Below are 18,213 nucleotides of genomic sequence, written 5' to 3'. Positions count from 1 at the left end.
AAAAATGGGGGCCTTTGGAGAGCTTTGAGCATGAAGGCCATCACGCTCTGATAGCTGAGTCACATTCTCAAAAGTATCTACACCAAAAGTACAAGGTCATGCGTCTTCCTAGGATGGGCCGCTGGGGGTGGGGTGGTGTGGAGGCCACTGCAGGAATCCAGGTAACATGAGACGGCCCAACCACAGTGCTGTGAGAAGGGGTGGGTTCTTGGTACACATTAAAGGAAGGGCCAAAAGAATTTGCTGATGGGTGGGATGTGGCGCAGGAGAGGAAGACAGAAGTCAAAATGACTTCAAGGCTTTGGGCCTGAGAACTAGAAGCATGGAGTTGTCCTTCCCTGGGGTGGGAAAACTGGGAGGAACAGAATTTGGCAGAAAGAATAGGAGTTCCAATTCACACATGTGAAGGTTGAGCAATCTGCTAGATATTCAAGCAGAGATTTCCTGTATTAAGAATACTAGAATTTAGCTTTGTGGATTCAGAGGAAAAACTAGGCTCGTCTTTTCAAAGAATATAAGCATATCCAGAAATTCACAGATTTTTGATTTCCAAGAAGGTTGGTGATTCTTAAGATCTGTTTGCTTTCATTTCTTCTTTAAACCACATTTCTGTTTTATTAACCTAAAATTTTGCATATATAGTGTAATTATTCCTCATCAGGATACACCCAGTTATTTATTTCCAAATTGCGAATTTTGTTTGGTAATATAAATTACCAGTCAATATCAAAATCTCAGAAAGTGTCACGTACATCATTTCAAGTGCTAAGCAAAAATGGATTTGTGGAGCCCAGCATACCATTAAATTGTATATTTAGGGATTTAATTTTAGATATCCTGAATTGTATTTTAATCATCCAACAATCATTTACTGAATAAATGCCATGAGCTTGGAATTGTGCTAGCATCAGAGGAACCAGAGACTTTTTAAAATGTCCTTTAAAAAGGCATCTTTAGGAGCCTGTGTGGAGGCAATGGTGGACTTATGGAGAGCTCTGGTAATGAGCTTTTAAATGACTGAAATATTCATTGTAATATAACTGTGAATTCAGGCTTAAGCAAATGGGTGGCAGAGCGCTGGAGGAAAATACACTCTCTCTTTTCTTTATTCCATGTGCAAATTCCAGCTCCAATTTTGTGGACAATTCTTTTATTTACTAGTGCTTAGTACATGTCTTTCTCTCCATTACCCCATCAAAAGGTGCTGGTCTTTCTTAGAAATGACAGGCAGAAATAGGTTAATTAGATCAAATATTCACAGCTTCTGGGTTACCCTCCCAGATCACAATGTTTTATCCTTTAAACAGTGACCACTGAAGTTCGAGTCTGGAAATGGGCAATGCTTTGTCAGAGCCCCCCACGAGAGTGTCTGCTGTCTTCAGTCTAGCAGAGAGGACACAGTGGCCCTTTTGTTTTCTTTCTTGGAAGCCTAGAGCCACTTCCGAGGATCATATGCATTCAGTAAAGAACTTAATATTACCCCCACCCCCAGCGTGCCATATTTAATACAATGAAGTCCAGTCCCAATGTTTTGCCTGTGATAAACAGGAAGGTTTCTGCTCAGACGAGGACCCGGGCTCCGAAGGCAGGTAGACTATTATGCCTGTTTCACAGCTTGGGGCCAAGTGACTTTGGGTGAGTCACTTAATCGGCCCCTACCTTGGTTTCTTAATCTGCAGGAAGGGCAGGTGGTTATGTAATAACAGGGTTGCTGTGAGGATCATATGAGATAATCCAGCTAAAGCTTTTAGCACACAGCTTAGTACAAAATAGATGCTCAATAAACGTTAGGCATTTTACATTCTGATTTCAGTCCTTGAGTTTACAGTTCAAATTTTGATACGTCTAGAGCCAAGGCTAATCGTGTGAAACAAGAGAGCCCTACAGGACAGGATCTAAGAAGATCCCCTCAGCCCTACTCCAGGATCCTAAATACATACGCTTTCAGGAGCCTGGATGTCTAGACGTTTTATGAAATGTCCACTAGGTGGCAACATGTGGTCATATTTACTGTCCTCACTGTCTAAATTTCCAACAGGGATCCTGAAAAACCACATTAACCTCATCTGATACTTAACAATTTTATCATAAACAAAACCAGATTTGCTACAGTCATTATTTCAACTAAAAAAAGCTCCAGTTAGTGGGCTCTTGTTTTAAAAATAACATATTTGTTATTCACATTGTTTGAATGGTTATCCTTGTATCATAAGAACAATATGATGTTAAATATCACACTGGAGAATTTCTCTATTTTATATTCTTATGCTCCTATTTGATTTTTACATGTTTTGTTTTAACACATTGGTTACCTGACAAAGGATGAAGGATTTAGATGATTCAAAAAAATCTCATTGCATGACCTGTTCATTTGGCATCATATTAACAACTTGGGGAAAGAAAGGATCAAAAAGTTTTTTTTTTCTTATAGATTTTCTGTTCTTAGATCAAAGTCTTGATGCAGACCCCAAAACAAACAAACAAAAAAGGCCAGCAACGGCACATGGTACACAAACCTTGTGTTCTACCAGGGTGGGATTTTTCACAAAATTCAAAGTAATCTCTCTAAAATGAACATGTATTTTACTTTCCTTGCTATTCCTTTCAAGTATGTATGGTGGTTTTTTTTTTTTTTGGAGAAATGTAGATAAGGAATGAAGGAAGAATAAATGGATGACTGACATAAATTGAGGCTTTGGCATGCAACTGTTATGTGACAGCAAGGAGTAAAAAAATAAGAATTTGTGGATGAGGAAGAGTTGGTAAGAAAATGTTCCCAGTGATGTGAATTAGGATTGAAGAACTCCAGCCTGAAGAGGGGATTATTATGTGAAGCACAATTAGATAATAAAACCACTATAAAGACACAAAAGAGATTTGTATGATGAAATGTTATGTTACCTTTTATAATATATGTTTTGGTACATGATTGAGAGGTCTTTGAGAATGCCATGATACATTTTATTGTTCACTTACATTTATTAAAAACATAAAATAAAAGGGTAAATAGTTTATATTAACAAATAGAGTTTCAGAACAAGTACCGACTATGGGCATTTTTTCTAAATCCCCACTGTCTATAATAAAATAATGCTACATTCCTCATCAGTACACGTGCCAAGTCTTTACTTTTTAACTAAAACTGTCATTAATGATCCAACTACTGCCTGGAAATTAACTCGGGCCTATTATAAAATTAGCATTTCCAAACTCATATTGTTCTTAGTGGTGGGGGGCTCCATAGTAGGAAAGGAGGCATATTGATTACAACACATATTATTGAGGAGGATTGTCCCAGCATACGCTTCCAATTTTATTGAATATTACCCTGTGATAAGACATAAGTATCTGTAAATGTTATACAATGGGGTTTTATCTGTTTGTTTTGCAAAAAGCACACTGTCAGTAAACAGATGGTTTAGAACTATTGAAGCATAGTTGCTGAGAACTGGAAACTTGGCCTTAGCAAGGACAAAATATTGTATGTAATTGTTTATTAAACAAATATTTATTGACTCTCTGATGTGGGCCTTAGAAATTCAATAGTGATCCAAATAGGCATAGTTTCTGACCCCATAATTGCTCCCAGGTTCTAATAGAAAAACAGACAATAAGTAAAAATTGTAATACATGTAGTAATGATGGAAAAGAAGGCTACAGGAAATTTGAAATAAAAGAAGAACGTTTGCCTAGGGTACACACTGGAATTGAAGTTTACTAAATAACTTGTACATGTAAAACAACAACAATAAAAAACCCAAACAAAACCTCATATGGTTTAATATTGCTAATTAATGATCTTTCAGATAACCAGTAAATATGTTTCACAGCATTACCAATTTGTTACCATCCTGCTATCCTTCAAGCTAGCACAAAATCTACAAACGAAACTCTTCATCTGATTCCCATTTAACTGACTCTCTGAAATTAACCTCTAGCGTCCAGGCCATTGATAACATCTGTGAGTGATGCTCACTGCCTCTGGATTCCGCAGCTAGTTAGCTAACTCTCTGGAACCCCAGATCCTTTTCTCACATGACTGGGTTATGTGTTTATTAACCATCAATTGTATGCTTTCCCCAAACTGATGTATACCAGTTCTACTGTACATTTTAGTTTTTTAATTTACTTGAACATCTTGTGAACTGATGAAGTAGGACAAAAAAGAATAGTTGTTTTTATGAAAAATAAGTTGAATGCCTTGAAAAGGACTCAAGGATAAATTACTGAAAAATATTTTGCTCCCAAAATAGGAAATGGTACAAAAACAATGGATTCAAAAAACTGATGAAAATCTAGAAGTGTCCTGTACTTATATTTCCTCCCAAGTGTGTTTATGTCCTCACTTTTCTTGAAAATAACTGAAGCTGGACACTTTAGACTATACTCTTTTAGGTGTGTTTATTTAAAATTAAGATGCTTAGGCTGGGCATGGTGGCTTATGCCTCTAATTCCAGCAGCACTGGGAGGCTGAGGCAGGAGTATAACTTGCGGTCAGTTGACCAGCCTGGCCAACATGGCGAAACCCTGTCTGTACTGAAAATGCAAAATTTAGCTGGGCATGGTGGCACGTGCCTGTAGCCTCAGCTACTCAGGAGGCTGAGGCAGGAAAATTACTTGAACCTGGGAAGTGGTAGTTGCAGTAAGCTGAGATCGCACCATTGCACACCAGCCTGGGTGAAAGAGCAAGAGCCTGTCCCAAAAACTACAAAACAAACAAACAAACAAAACAGCCATCCTGGCCTACACATATTGAACATTTCTATTGCAAACATTCAGCGGTTCCCTATCAACCTGCCAAATCAAATGTACATTCCTCACCATGGAGTTTCAGGCCTCCCAAAATACAATGGTGATTTACTTTTCATGTAGTATTTCCTACTATTTCCCTACTTACATCCTGCTCTCTAGTCAATAAATTTCCTGACATGGCTAACTGTGGTAAATTACGACAGTAAAATCTGACCGTTTTATGCCTCCTGGTATCCATGCCTTCGTGTGGCCACCCCCTGCATTGACTCTGGGCTTGGTCATGTGGTTTGCTTTGGCCAATGAAACATTGGTAAATATGACAGAAGCAGAGACTTGAAGGGGATACAAAATTTCAGCCAGATAAGAGGAGTAAGTTCAAGAGAACTATAGTACAACATGGTGACGGTAGTTGATAGCAAAGTATTGTGTTATTGAAAATTGATAAGAAAGTAGATTTTAAATGCTCTCACCACAAAAAAAAAAAAAGATAAGTATGTGAGGTAATGCATATGGTAATTAACTCAATTTAGCCATTCCACAACGTATATCTACAGTATTTCAAAACATATTATACACAATAAATACATGCAAATTTTACTTGCCAATTTAAAAAAATAAATAAAGCAACAACAGCACCAAACAAAAATAAAAACAAAGTAAAAATGCTTTGCATTGGGGATTATCCTCTTGGAAAATGGCTGCTGCCATGTGACAAAATCCAAGCCAGCCTTTCTGAGGATTAGAGCAGCTCAGCTGATCTGGGTGGATCCTGGCTGCCTTATTCAACAGTGCTGGTTGAAACAATAGCCTGACCCTAAACTTGAAGACACGGGCTGACCATAGACTAGTCACCTGGTAGAAGCCCCTGGCTGTTCTTTGACCACAGATGGACTAGTTCCCAGGCCAGCTGTACTGTGTGATTTTTCCTTTTTCTGAACCCCCAGCCCTGCTTTTACCCTCCCCATTCCTGAGTTGTTGCTCCCAGGGAAACTACCTGAATGGAAACCCCAGTGACAAAAATAACACACCACTTACAGAGAGCCTGTTGGCCATCCAGTGTAAGGTAAATGATTGAAATGTGTGAGTCCATTGAATCTTTGCTTTGGACACATTTTCCCATCACACAAAGGTTTACCAAACACACAGTCCGAGAAGCCCCTTTAAGACACTGTTTAATATAGTTCTAAAATCATTAAGTGCCATACAGAATAACATTTCCTTAGGATTGCTTTCTTAAATCCTATAGCTTTCATTTCCAAGGGAAGTGGCTTGATGTAAGTGCAGGTGTGCCTCGTTTTCTTGTGCTTTGCTTTACTGCACTTTGTAGTTACTGTGTTTTGTGCAAATTAAAGGTTGTGGCAACCCTGTGTCAAGCAAGTCTATAGGCACTATGTTTCCAACAGTACGTGCTTACTTTGTGTCTCTGTGCCATATTTTGATAATTCTGATCATATTTCAAAGTTTTTCATCACTGTATCTGTTATGGTGATCTGTGATCAGTCATATTTGATGTCACTATTATAATTGTTTTGGGTACAATGAGTCAGATCTATAGAAGACAGCGACCTTAAGTGATAAATGTTGTGTGTCTTGACTGTCCTAGCTTCTGTATTCTTTGAGACACAGCAATAATGAAAATAGGCCCTTTAATAACCCTATCATGGCCTTCAAGTGTGCAAGTGAAAAGAAGAGTTTCAGGTCTTCCACTTAAAGCCAAAGTTTAGTGAGGAAGCCATGTCAAGAGCCAAGATAGGCTGAAAGTTCAGCCTCTTGCACCAATGGTTAGCCAAATTGGGAATGCAAAAGAAAAGTTCTTGAAGGAAATTTGAAGTGCTACTCTAGTGAACACCTGAACGCTAAGAAAGTGAAACAGCCTTATTGATGATATGAAGAGTTTTAGTGATCTGGATAGAAGTTCAAACCAGCCACAACATTCTGTTAAGCCAAAGCCTAATACAGATCAAGGCCCTAACCTTTAATTCTATAAAGGCTGAGAGAGGCAAGGAAGGTGCCCAAAAAATATTTGTAGCTAGCAGTGTTTGGGTGTATGAGGTTTAAGAAAAGAAGTCATTTCTATAACACAAAATTGCAGAGTGAAACAGCAAGTGCTGATGTAGAAGCTGTGTAAGTTACCCAGATCTAACTAAGATGACTGATGAAGGTGGTTACATGAAACAACAGATTTTCAACATAGACAAGACAGCCTTACGTAGGAAGAAGATGCTCTCTAGGACTTCCATAGCTAGAGAGGACAAGTCAATGCCTGGATTCAGAGCTTCAAAGGGCAGGCTGACTCTCTTGTTAGGGGCTAAAGCAACTGGTGACCTTAAGTTGACTCTGATGCTCATTTACTATTCTGAAAATCCTAGGGCTCTTGACGATTACGCTAAATCTACTTTTCCTGTGCTCTATAAATGAAACAGCAAAGCCTGAATCACAGCACACATATTCACACCATGGTTTACTAAATATTTTAAGCCCACTGTTGAGAACTACTGCTCAGAAAGGAAGATTCCTTTCAAAATATTACCTCTCATTGACAATGTATCTAGTCACCCAAGGGCATACAAGATATGTATGATAAAGATATACAAGATTAATGTTATTTTCATGCATACTAATGCAACATCCATTCTGCAGCTCACGGATCAAGGAGTAATTTTGACTTTCAAGTCTTTTTATTTAAGAAATACATTTCATAAGGCTATAGCTGCCATAGACAGTGAGTCCTCTAACTGATCTGGGCAAAGTCAGTTGAAAACCTTCTGCAAAGGAGTCACCATTCTACATGCCATTTAAGAACATTTGTGATTCATGGAGGAGGTCAAAATATCAACATTTACAGGAGCTGATTCTAACTCTTATGGATGACTTGGAAGGGCTCAAGATTTCAGTGGAGGAAAGTAACTGTAAGTAACTGTAGATGTTGTAGAAATTTCAAGAGAACTAGAATTAGAAGTGGAGCGTGAAGATGTTACTGAATTGCTGCAATCTCATGATAAAACTTTAATGGACAAGGAGTTGTTTCTTATGGATGAGCAAAGAAAGTGGTTCCTTGAGATGGAATCTGCTGGGGAAGATGCTGTGAACATTGTGGAAATGGCAATGGAGGATTTAGGAGATCCCATACATTTTGTTGATAAAACATTAGGATAGACTTCAATTTCGAAAGAATTTCTACTGTGGGTAAAATGCTATCAACAGCATCACATCCTACAGAGAAATCTCTCATAAAAGGAAGAGTCAATCAATGTGGCATACTTCATTTTTGTTTCATTTTGAGAAATTTTGCCACAGCCATCCCAGTCTTCAGCAACCACCACCCTGATGAGGCAGCAGCCATCAACATTGAGGCAAGACCCTCCACTAGCAAAACAAAACAAAACAAAACAAAACAAAACAAAACAAAACAAAACAAAACAAAACCTATGATTCTGAAGGCAAAGATTATCAATAGCATATGTAGCCATAAAGCACTTTTAAATGAAGATATGTACATTGTTATTACACACTTAATAGACTACAGTATAGTTTAAACATAACTTTTATATGCACTGGGAAACCAAAAACTCTGTGTGACTTGCTTTATTGCAATATTCACTTTATTGTGGTGGTCTGGAACTGAATCTACAATATCTCCACAGTGTGCCTGTAACACAGCAAAAAAGAAGAAAAATCACAAAAGGGTAATAGGCCAAAAGTCTTAAGTTTTTGAATAAAAAAGTAAACTCAGCACTATAGGTGAAACCATCATTTCTAATTTATTTCTGGTTGACAGTATATTCACCCCAAATTTTGAAAGATTTAGTTATAAATGCATCAAATAGTTTAGTAATGTTCTAGTTAATAGCAGAAAAGAAATTCTTTATCAGGCATATTACTCTATGAGATGGAAAAGAAATATGCATAAACTTTCTGAATATTAGCTAGATTTTCATAGTCTTGGAAGGTTCAGCTAAGTTTCAGACTTGGACTAGTAGGCTCAGCATGATCCTGGGTCTTGACTACTATAATGTAGAAGCAAAGAGGCACATATGGGATTCTAAAGCTATGATCACTGTTGTGATTTGAAATTATGTTTGAGGTCCTGAGACATGGGTTAAATTTAACTTAGATCATTAGATGAATGTTAGGCTAGGATTTCAGCAGTAAACAATCTGACAGGGTGATTGGCAGCCTCTCATTATAGAGGTGTAGTGATTAATTAACACAGAGCTTCATTAATTTTGTAAGGCAAGGAACAGTATTTCTTTGCAGTGAAAATCAATATTTGAACACTTGGAGCCTCTTCTCTGAGCTAATTTACTCAGATATTTAGCTCCCTTTAAATTCTCAGTTCTCTGTAAATGTTCTATGCTTCCAACTATTAAGGTAATTGGGAATATTTACGATATCCTGCTTCAAGTTATTTTTGGAAGAATGTGAACTGTAAATGAATATATTCTTGTATTCGTGTTTCAATTTCGAAAGCATATTTATATTATCATATGGGTCAGGATGCTACACTACATCGTTAAAGGCAAGGATGTATATAGAAACTGTGGGAAAATACCTACCACCCTGCTTTTGGTAGACATTATATTAACATCCTACTCAATGTGCATTTAAATCATTTTGCTATTGTCAAACTCTAGAGAATTATTTCCTCAATTATTGGAGTGAGTCTTAGGAACTCTGTGGAAAGGAGTTCATGCACTTGACATATGACTCAGCAACAACTTCTATTTTGCAAATAAACCAAGAATGAGAGATTTTCTTTAGCCTAGAAAACAAATTTCCTGGAAGGATCCAAAGAGAACTCAGAGCCTGGAAATGGGAAGGGCTGGGATTCTTCCTTCAGGTGAGAAAGGGACATGATACCAACCAAGGAGCTCAAGATGAAGACTGAGCAATATGGCGGTAACTTGCGCCCTCTGAGGCCTGAGCTCAGCACAACAAATGAAGGTGCCCTGCTTCCCTGAGGAAGATGGTAGTGAATGTGGCATAGACCAGCTGCACAGCACAGAGACACACAGAGAGGTGGAGCAAGGTGGGAAGTGGGCCTTATGAGCGCAGGTATCCTAGGGCCTTTTTGGAGAGGTGAGGCAAGAACTCACCACAAGACCAGAAGTCCAGGGAGGACTCAGGGATACTGTGTCTTCTTTTTCCTTCTGCTGAACCAAGATCTAGAGCAAAGCTAGGAGGACGCTAGAAGGGAAGAGAGCAGAAAGCAGAACGAAAATCGCGCCCCTCTGACAGGCCACAAAGGGTCTTGGGAAGCAATGATTAGGAAACAAGTTCCAGAATTAATTGAGCATCTTGTTACATCTAAAACTTACCACATTCTCATTGCACCTATGCGATAGCTATATTTTGCTTTAGCTTTCCAAACAGTTCTTTCCAAAGTCATAGTTATTTGGTTAAGCTGAGTTTTTAAGTAAATATTTTTTAGTCTCTTTAAGATTATGGAGCGGAAAGCAGCATCTCCTTAGGACTAAAGTACGGAGTTATCACTGAGTTTAAAGTTCAGGGAGAAACAGTGATACAGGACAGGAGGGGGTAAGGGAGGCACCTAGGGAGAATTTCAGGGTCAGCTGTGGACACTTGAGGCCCTGATGCCTGTTTCTGTTTCCAGAGGCACCTGAAATGCTACATCGTGCGCATCTGTGACAGCTTGATACAACACACACAAATCATGTGCACACAAAGGGGACACTTACTAGTAAAGATAAGCTGTGACCTTTGCTCACTATCTGCTTTTATGAACAGGAAGAGAATTAGATTCTTTCCAAGTATGAAACTGGTCACCTGTTTGAACTGTCCTAAACAATATCTTTATGTTTCAATAAATTATTATTTTACAGATCATCATCATGAAAACATCATATATATATATATAAACTTTAAATGGTTATGTACCAGTCACACTAATTAATTAGTTGGATTTCTACTTGACTTCCTCTATGTTCACTGCATCATGAAATTTACCAAGAAATACAAAATTTCAAAGCTACATACATCTAGTCTTTCTCCAAATGTATTGGTTGTTTTTCTCAGTCTTTGGTACATCCTTTTCTAACTATTTCCCAACTGCACTTACTCCCTAGATTATTTCATCCATTCTATATTTTCCTATACATTTAATAATTCATATATCTATTTGTATCCAGTTTAGAACTTTAATACATTGAGGTAAGTAATTGTTAGCTGTCTGCAACTGGATATCTGGGAAGCATTTTAGACATAAAGTTTTAAAAAGAAGCACTCAATTTTCCTTTAAAACCTACTCTTCCTTCTGCTATTTTAATCTCACAAATTAATTCATTGTAGAAACACTATTGAGTACATCTTATATGCCAGATATTGCTGAAGATGTACCAGTGGACACAAAGGCGGGGGAAGGCAAAAAATAGGCAGCAAATAAAACACCCAAAGAAATACCTAGGATGTTAGAGGGTAATCAGTTCTTTATAAAAATGAGAAAGAAAACTAGATCAGTGTACAGTGGAAAGAGGTCTTCCGCATTAAATAAGAGGATCAGAAAGATGTCACCAAGGTGGCGTTTGAGCAAAGATTTGAAATTGGTGAGGGAATTCATCATACAGATACCCAAAGAATATTCCAGGCATAGTAAACAACCAGTGATGCAAAGAGTGTTAAGCCAGAGCCTGCCAGACACACTCAAGGAATAGCCAGGAGTCAGTGTGGAGGGAGTGGGGGAGAAGGGAGAGGAGGAGACGAGAGCAGAGAGGGAATAGGGACCAGGTCTTTGCAGATCCTTGCAAGAATTTTGGCTTTTATTGGAGAGAAATGGGGATGCCTTGCACAGGTGACTTGATTATATTCATTTTCTTGAGGATCACTCTAGCAATGATCCAGAATAGATTTTAAGGAGGCAAGAGTGGAAACAGGGGCACTAGTTAGGAAGCTATTGTCATTTGAGCTAGAAACAATGATGACTTATTCCAGGGTGGTAGTGAAGGGATGGATGTGTTTTGAGGGTAGAACCTATATCGTTTTCTCATAGACTGGTAGGATAGGAAACATATGGGAAATATAACAGAAAGAGGAAATTCCAGGATGATGTAAAGATTTTGTGGCCTGAATGACTGGAATTATAAGGTTTGCCATCTACCCAGTGAGGAAGATTGTGGTGGAGCAGGTTTGTGGTAAGATCATGAGTTCTGCTTTGAACATGTCATGTTTAAGGGTCTGTTGGACATCCCAGTGGTGATGTTGGAAACATGAGTCTGGACTCAGAGGAGAGGCCCAAGATTGGAGACTTGTGTTTGTGAGTCATCAGTACTTAAATGGCATTTAATCAAGGAAGTGAGCTTAGACGGAGGGGCAAGGCAGACCAAGTACTGAGTGGCTAGGACTTTCCAAAATGAAGAGTTTGGGAAAACGAGGAGGACTCATCAAAGGATACTGAGAGAAACTGCCAGGGAAGTAAGAGTAACATTGGGAGAGTGGTGTCCTCAGAGCCAAGAGAAGGCATCTCCGTCCATTGGGATAGAGAGACGACTGTACCAAATACTGCAGACAGGTGAAGTGAAGTGAGGACTGAGAAGTGACCACTGGACTTGGCAATGTGGGGGTCATCGGTATCCATCATAACAACAGTTTTGTTGGTGTGAGGTGTGTGTGTGGGGAGGGAGGTGAGGAGAAGCCTGATTGGAATGGGTTTAAGAGAGAGTAAGTAAACAGAAATTGGAGGTAATAACAACTCTTTTTAGGAGTGTTGCTATATATGGTACAAAGAAATGGAAAGGTAACTGGTAGAGGAAGTGGGACTAAGAGAAAATTGTTTTTATTGAACATTTTAAGTGAAGTATAACGAGCATACAGAATGTACAAAAAGCCTAGGTAAAATGTGAAATGTTTTTATAAGGTCAATACTACCCAAATCAGGAAATAGAATAGTACCAGCACCCTGGAAGAGAAGACTCCCTTTTGCCCCATCCCAAGCACTGCGCACCCAAAAGTAACCAGTGTTTTGGCTTTTAACACCAGAAATTTGTTTTTTCACTTTTTGAACTTTATATCAATGACATTATTTAATGTGTGCACTTTTGTGTCTGGCTTCTTTCTCTAACATGTTTACAAGATTCACCTGTGCTGTTGTGTGCAGGAAGAGCTAATTTATTCTAATTTATATACAGTATTTAACTGTATGTTGTACCACTTTGTGACTTAAGTTTCATTCTCTGGATCTAATTTAATGAACAGAACTTATTAATTTTAATGTAGTAACATTTGTTAATCTTATCCTTCATAGTGTGTGATTTTGGTATCCTAGTTAAGAAAGTTTGCATATGCCAAAATTGTGAAGATATTCTTCTATGTTAATTTCTAGAAGTTTTGTTGATTTGTCTTTCATATTTAGATCTACAATGCTGCTGGAATTAATATACATGTATGGTGTGAAGTAGAGTGCAAGATTCATTTTTTCTTAGTTGTTGGCACTATAATTGGAAAAAAGTCTTTTCCAATTATAGTATAACTCTTTTCGTTTTATAAATCATGTGACTGGATATATGTGGATATCTAGACTTTCCATCCTACTCAGTTTGTGGTGTTGTCTATTTTTGGGCCATTTACAAACTTAATTAGCATAGCTTTCTATTAAGCTTTGATATCTGATTGTGTAAGTCCAACTTAGTCCATTTTTGTTCAACTTTGTCTTGACTGTTTATGAATGTTTTCATTTCCGTATAAATTTAATAAATAACTTGTCAACTTAATGTCATCATGTTGATTGCAATTTTTTAAATCTGGAGAGATCAATATGAGAAACAACTGGCCGTTTGACAGTACGTCTTCCACTTTATGAATTAGTGCTCCAATCTATGAACACAGTATATCCCTCCATTTTCTTTGGGCCTTCTGCAGTTTGGCTCAGCTTGTTTTACAGTTTTCTGTGTAGAGGTCTTGCATTTCTTTGGTTTTATTTATTCCAAGTATTTTATTTATGCTATTGTTTATTAATGCTATTGTAAACGGTATCTTTCTAAAAATTGTCATTTTCTGCTTATTTATTGTATTTTTACAGAAGTAGAATTGATGAATTTTGTGTGTATGTGTATTAACCACGCATCCAGCAACATGGATCAATTTACTTCTTAATTTAAAAAAATTATCTATAGATTTTTATAGCTATTCCAGATATATAGTCATGTTATCTGTATATGACACTTATAATTTTTGCTTTTTAATATTTATATATTTTATTTCCATTCCTTGCCTTACTTCACTGGAGAGAATCTCCCGTATAATATTGTGTAAAGCTTTGATGGGCCTAGGCACAATGGCTTATGCTTGTAATCCCAGCACTTTGGGAGGGTGAGGCAAGTGGATCACTTGAGGTCAGGAGTTCAAGTCAGCCTAGCCAACATGGTGAAATCTCGTCTCCAGTAAAAATACCAAAAAAAAAAAAAAAAAAAAAAAAAAAAAATAGTGAGGTGTGGTGGTTCACACTTGTAGTCCCAGCTACTCTGGAAGCTGAGGCAGGAGAATTGCTTGAACCTAGGAGGTAGAGGTTGCAGTAAGCTGAGATTGTGCCATTGCACTCTAGCCTGGGCAACAGAGTGAGACTCTATCTCGAAAACAAAACAAAACAAAACAAAACAAAACAAAACAAAACAAAACAAAAACTGTGATGGAAGCTTTCTTACCTCATTTCTGATCTCAGATTAGAGAACCATTAAGTGTGATATTTTTTACAAAGTTTTCTGAATATTCTTCACTCAATTAAGGAAATTTCCTTTTTTAATTTGTTATAAGTTTTGTCTTTTAATCATGAACAGGTATTCAGTTTTAGCAAAAGTCCTTTCTCCATTTTTGAAATGATTCATTTCACATCTTTATTTTCTTAATGTGAAGAATTATGTTGATAGATTTTTAATAGTTAAACCATTTTTGCAACCCCGGAACAAGTTCACCTTGGTTGGGTTATATTACCCCTTTTGTATCTTGCTAGAATCAATTTGATAATATTTTGTCTGAGAGATTTACCTATAAATGCTCATAAATGGTGTTGGCCTGTTATTTTCCTTTCTCCTGGCAATGCCAAGGCCAGCTGATAATACCATGCTATCTCCTGACTGTCAGGGGCTGCTTTTTCTTTTCTTAGTCCCATTTTGGACCAAAGGTAAGCAATATTAGACCACGGGGCATTAATCTAGGATATACAGCATTTAACCATTGCTATGATTTTGCTGATCAGGAGGTTGTCCAGCAAATATCGCCTGTAGTTAGGGGAAGGTTAGTGTCTTCTGTTCTTTTTGTTACAGGATGAATTATTCAAACCTCTGGTGTAACAAGGGCTGTAAAGTAGCATTTAAGAATCTGAAAGAGATGCATCAGCCAGCTGCATCAGCCAGGTGAGTGTGAGAAACCAAAGGGCCACCCACTATTTTATTAGACTCTGAAGCAGAGGCCTCAGTTATCATCCCAGGATATGAAAACACGTCCCAAAGTTCAGCTGGCCTTTTCTAGAGACCTGGATGCTTTTCTCCTTTAGCCTGGTCCTGAACCGTTCAATTTAACCTCTAAAATTTATAAAGGGACAGCAAGAAGTGATTGCTAAAACATAAACTTTCCCTTGGGTTATGAATTTAAATTTAAACTAGCTTAGAGCAGAAATCACACTTTCTTAAGAAGTAGTAACAGAGGGTCACAGATTCTACTGGGAACCACACAAATAAGACATTGACCCCTTAAGGTGGGCAGACTCATTAAATAGAATTATATAATTTCTGCAAAGCAGGCTGGAAAGTCTCTGAAGTAAACAAACTGGCCATTGTAGCAAGGATAGCCTCAGGAAATTTCAAAGTCTACCAACTTCAAATCATATCTATTATTAGTATAAATACTTGCTGTTTTATCTTTTGTTAGTCAGCATGCCCAGGCAAAGGGAATTAATCGAACTATTTGAACTATGTTACCTTCTGGGAGAAGCTAATATGTTAAGGGTAAATACACATCTGTGCTAATGTAGCCCACTCTGCAATTTTTACTTTTTCTTTTTAAGTATAAACCATCACCATCAAACAAAATTTAATCAGCATTATTCAAAGAAGTCTCTCTGTGCAGGAGAGGTAAGTTCCTGCTCCTTAGGTTGAGGGAAGAGAAAGACTGGGTGTAAAATGTTGGAGTAACGAGTAGAGATGTGTGAAGAGCAATGAACAATATTTCATAGGAGGTCAAGAAATGAGCTATATAAATGGCTGAATGTTCTCAGTCAGTAGGACAATCGGAGAATCTGTGTAGAACTGAGAAATATTACTAATAATGGTTTGGATATTTGACCCACCCAGATCTCATGTTGAAATATAATCCCCAAAGTTGGAGATGGGACCTAGTGGGAGGTGATTGGATTAGAGCGGGGGATTTCTCACAAATGGTTCGCACCATCCCCTGATGCTGTCCCCATGACAGTGACAGAGTTCTCATCAGATGTGGTTGTTTAAAAGGGTGTGACACTTCCCCTCTTCTCTCTCGCTTCTGCTTTCACCATATGACTTGCCTGCTTCTCTTTCTGCCATGATTTTAAGTTCCCTGAGGCCTCCCTAGAAGCAGAAGCTGCTATGCTTCCTGTACAGCCTGCAGAACCGTGAGATAATTAAACCTCTTTTCTTTATAAATAACCCAGTCTCAGGTGTTTCTGTATAGCAATGCAAGACTGGCCTAATACAGTTACATTTTGTGGAAATCCTAGGACTAAATCCACTGAGTCAAATTTTAAAAAACAAATACTCTTTGCTATTGCTGCTATAGATTTTAGATAAGGAGGAGATGCCTTGGTTTCTACACCTAACGAAAGATTTAAAGAAGCAAAAAGGGCCAGGTATGGTGGCTCAGGCCTGTAATCCTAGCACTTTGGGAGGCCAAGGTGGACTGATCACTTGAGCTCAGGAGTTTGAGACCAGCCTGGCCAATATGGCGAAACCCCCGTCTCTACTAAAAATAGAAAAAATAGCTGAGCGTGGTGGCAGGCGCCTGTAATCCCAGCTACTTGGGAGGCTGAGGCAGGAGAGTCTCTTGAATCTGGGAAGTGGAAGTTGCAGTGAGCCGAGATCACACCACTGCATTCCAGCCTGGGAGACACAGCGAGACTCCATCTCAAAACAAAAACAAACAAAACAGAAGCAAAAAGATCTCTGATGATTCCTTGTAAATGACTCAGTACCTCCAGTGCTTGTTCAGACTTTCTGTGAACAAAAAGAGAAAATGATTTGTGAATCTAAAATCCTTTAGTAAAAATATTTTCATAGACAGTTATTGTTACAATCTTTATGCTTCAACAAGAGCTTGATTTTAACTTAAAAGTATATAATCATAAAAAGATATTCGTTAGTATATATGTGTTATGTATAATTAGTCTAGGAAGGTAATTCTCATTTTGATTTGTCCGTTATTTTGAATTATCATAAGTTTGGTGAAGAAAAGAGCTTGCAAAAGACTTTTGAATTACTAATGTGCTTTGACTATGTCCCTACCCAAATATCATTTTGAATTGTGATCCGAATTGTAATCCCCACATGTTGAGGGAGAGACCTGGTGGGAGGTGATCAGATTATGAGGGCAGTTTCCCTCATGCTGTTTTTGTGATAGTGAGTGAGTTCTCACGAGATCTGACTATCTGATAAGTGTCTGGTAGCTTCCTCCTTCTCTCTCTCCTGTTGCCTTGTGAAGAAGGTACCTGCTTCCCCTTCACCTTCTGACATGATTATATGTTTCATGAGGCCTCCACAGCCATGCAGAACTGAGTCAATTAAACCTCTTTTGTTTATAAATTACCTAGTCTCAGGTAGCATCTTTTTTTTTTTTTTTTTTTTTTTTTTTTTTTTGAGAAGGAGTCTCGCTCTGTCGCCCAGGCTGGAGTGCAGTGGCCGGATCTCAGCTCACTACAGGCTCCGCCTCTCAGGTTTACGCCATTCTCCTGCCTCAGCCTCCCGAGTAGCTGGGACTACAGGCGCCCGCCACCTCACCCGGCTAGTGTTTTTTTGTATTTTTTAGTAGAGATGGGGTTTCACCGGGTTAGCCAGGATGGTCTCGATCTCCTGACCTCGTGCGTGATCCGCCCATCTCGGCTTCCCAAAGTGCTGGCATTACAGGCTTGAGCCACCGCACCCGGCCTTTCAGGTAGCATCTTTATAGCAGTATGAAAACAGATCAAGTATCTTACTTAAAATTTAGGGAATTTTATTCAAATCCAATTATTTCTATTGCTTTTTCTTTTGTAGGGTAAAGAAATACATCTTAGTGTTATCTAATGTCCATTTTAAGAAACCCAAAGACAATTGAGGTATGAAAGACATCTTAATGGATTCATTATTCTGAATTTGAGGCTTGAATTTAGGAAAGACAGAATAAAAAATAATTGCTAAAGAAGATAAACATCCCACAAACATCATAAATATCTAAAGAAAAACAGGTTTGTAGGCAACATTATAAAAATATACAGCAATAACAATAACA

Source organism: Rhinopithecus roxellana, chromosome 21, assembly GCF_007565055.1.
Source record: "Rhinopithecus roxellana isolate Shanxi Qingling chromosome 21, ASM756505v1, whole genome shotgun sequence".
NCBI classification, from domain to species: domain Eukaryota; kingdom Metazoa; phylum Chordata; class Mammalia; order Primates; family Cercopithecidae; genus Rhinopithecus; species Rhinopithecus roxellana.
The sequence above is the reverse complement of the archived record's forward strand: the minus strand, read 5'-3'. Positions refer to the sequence as shown.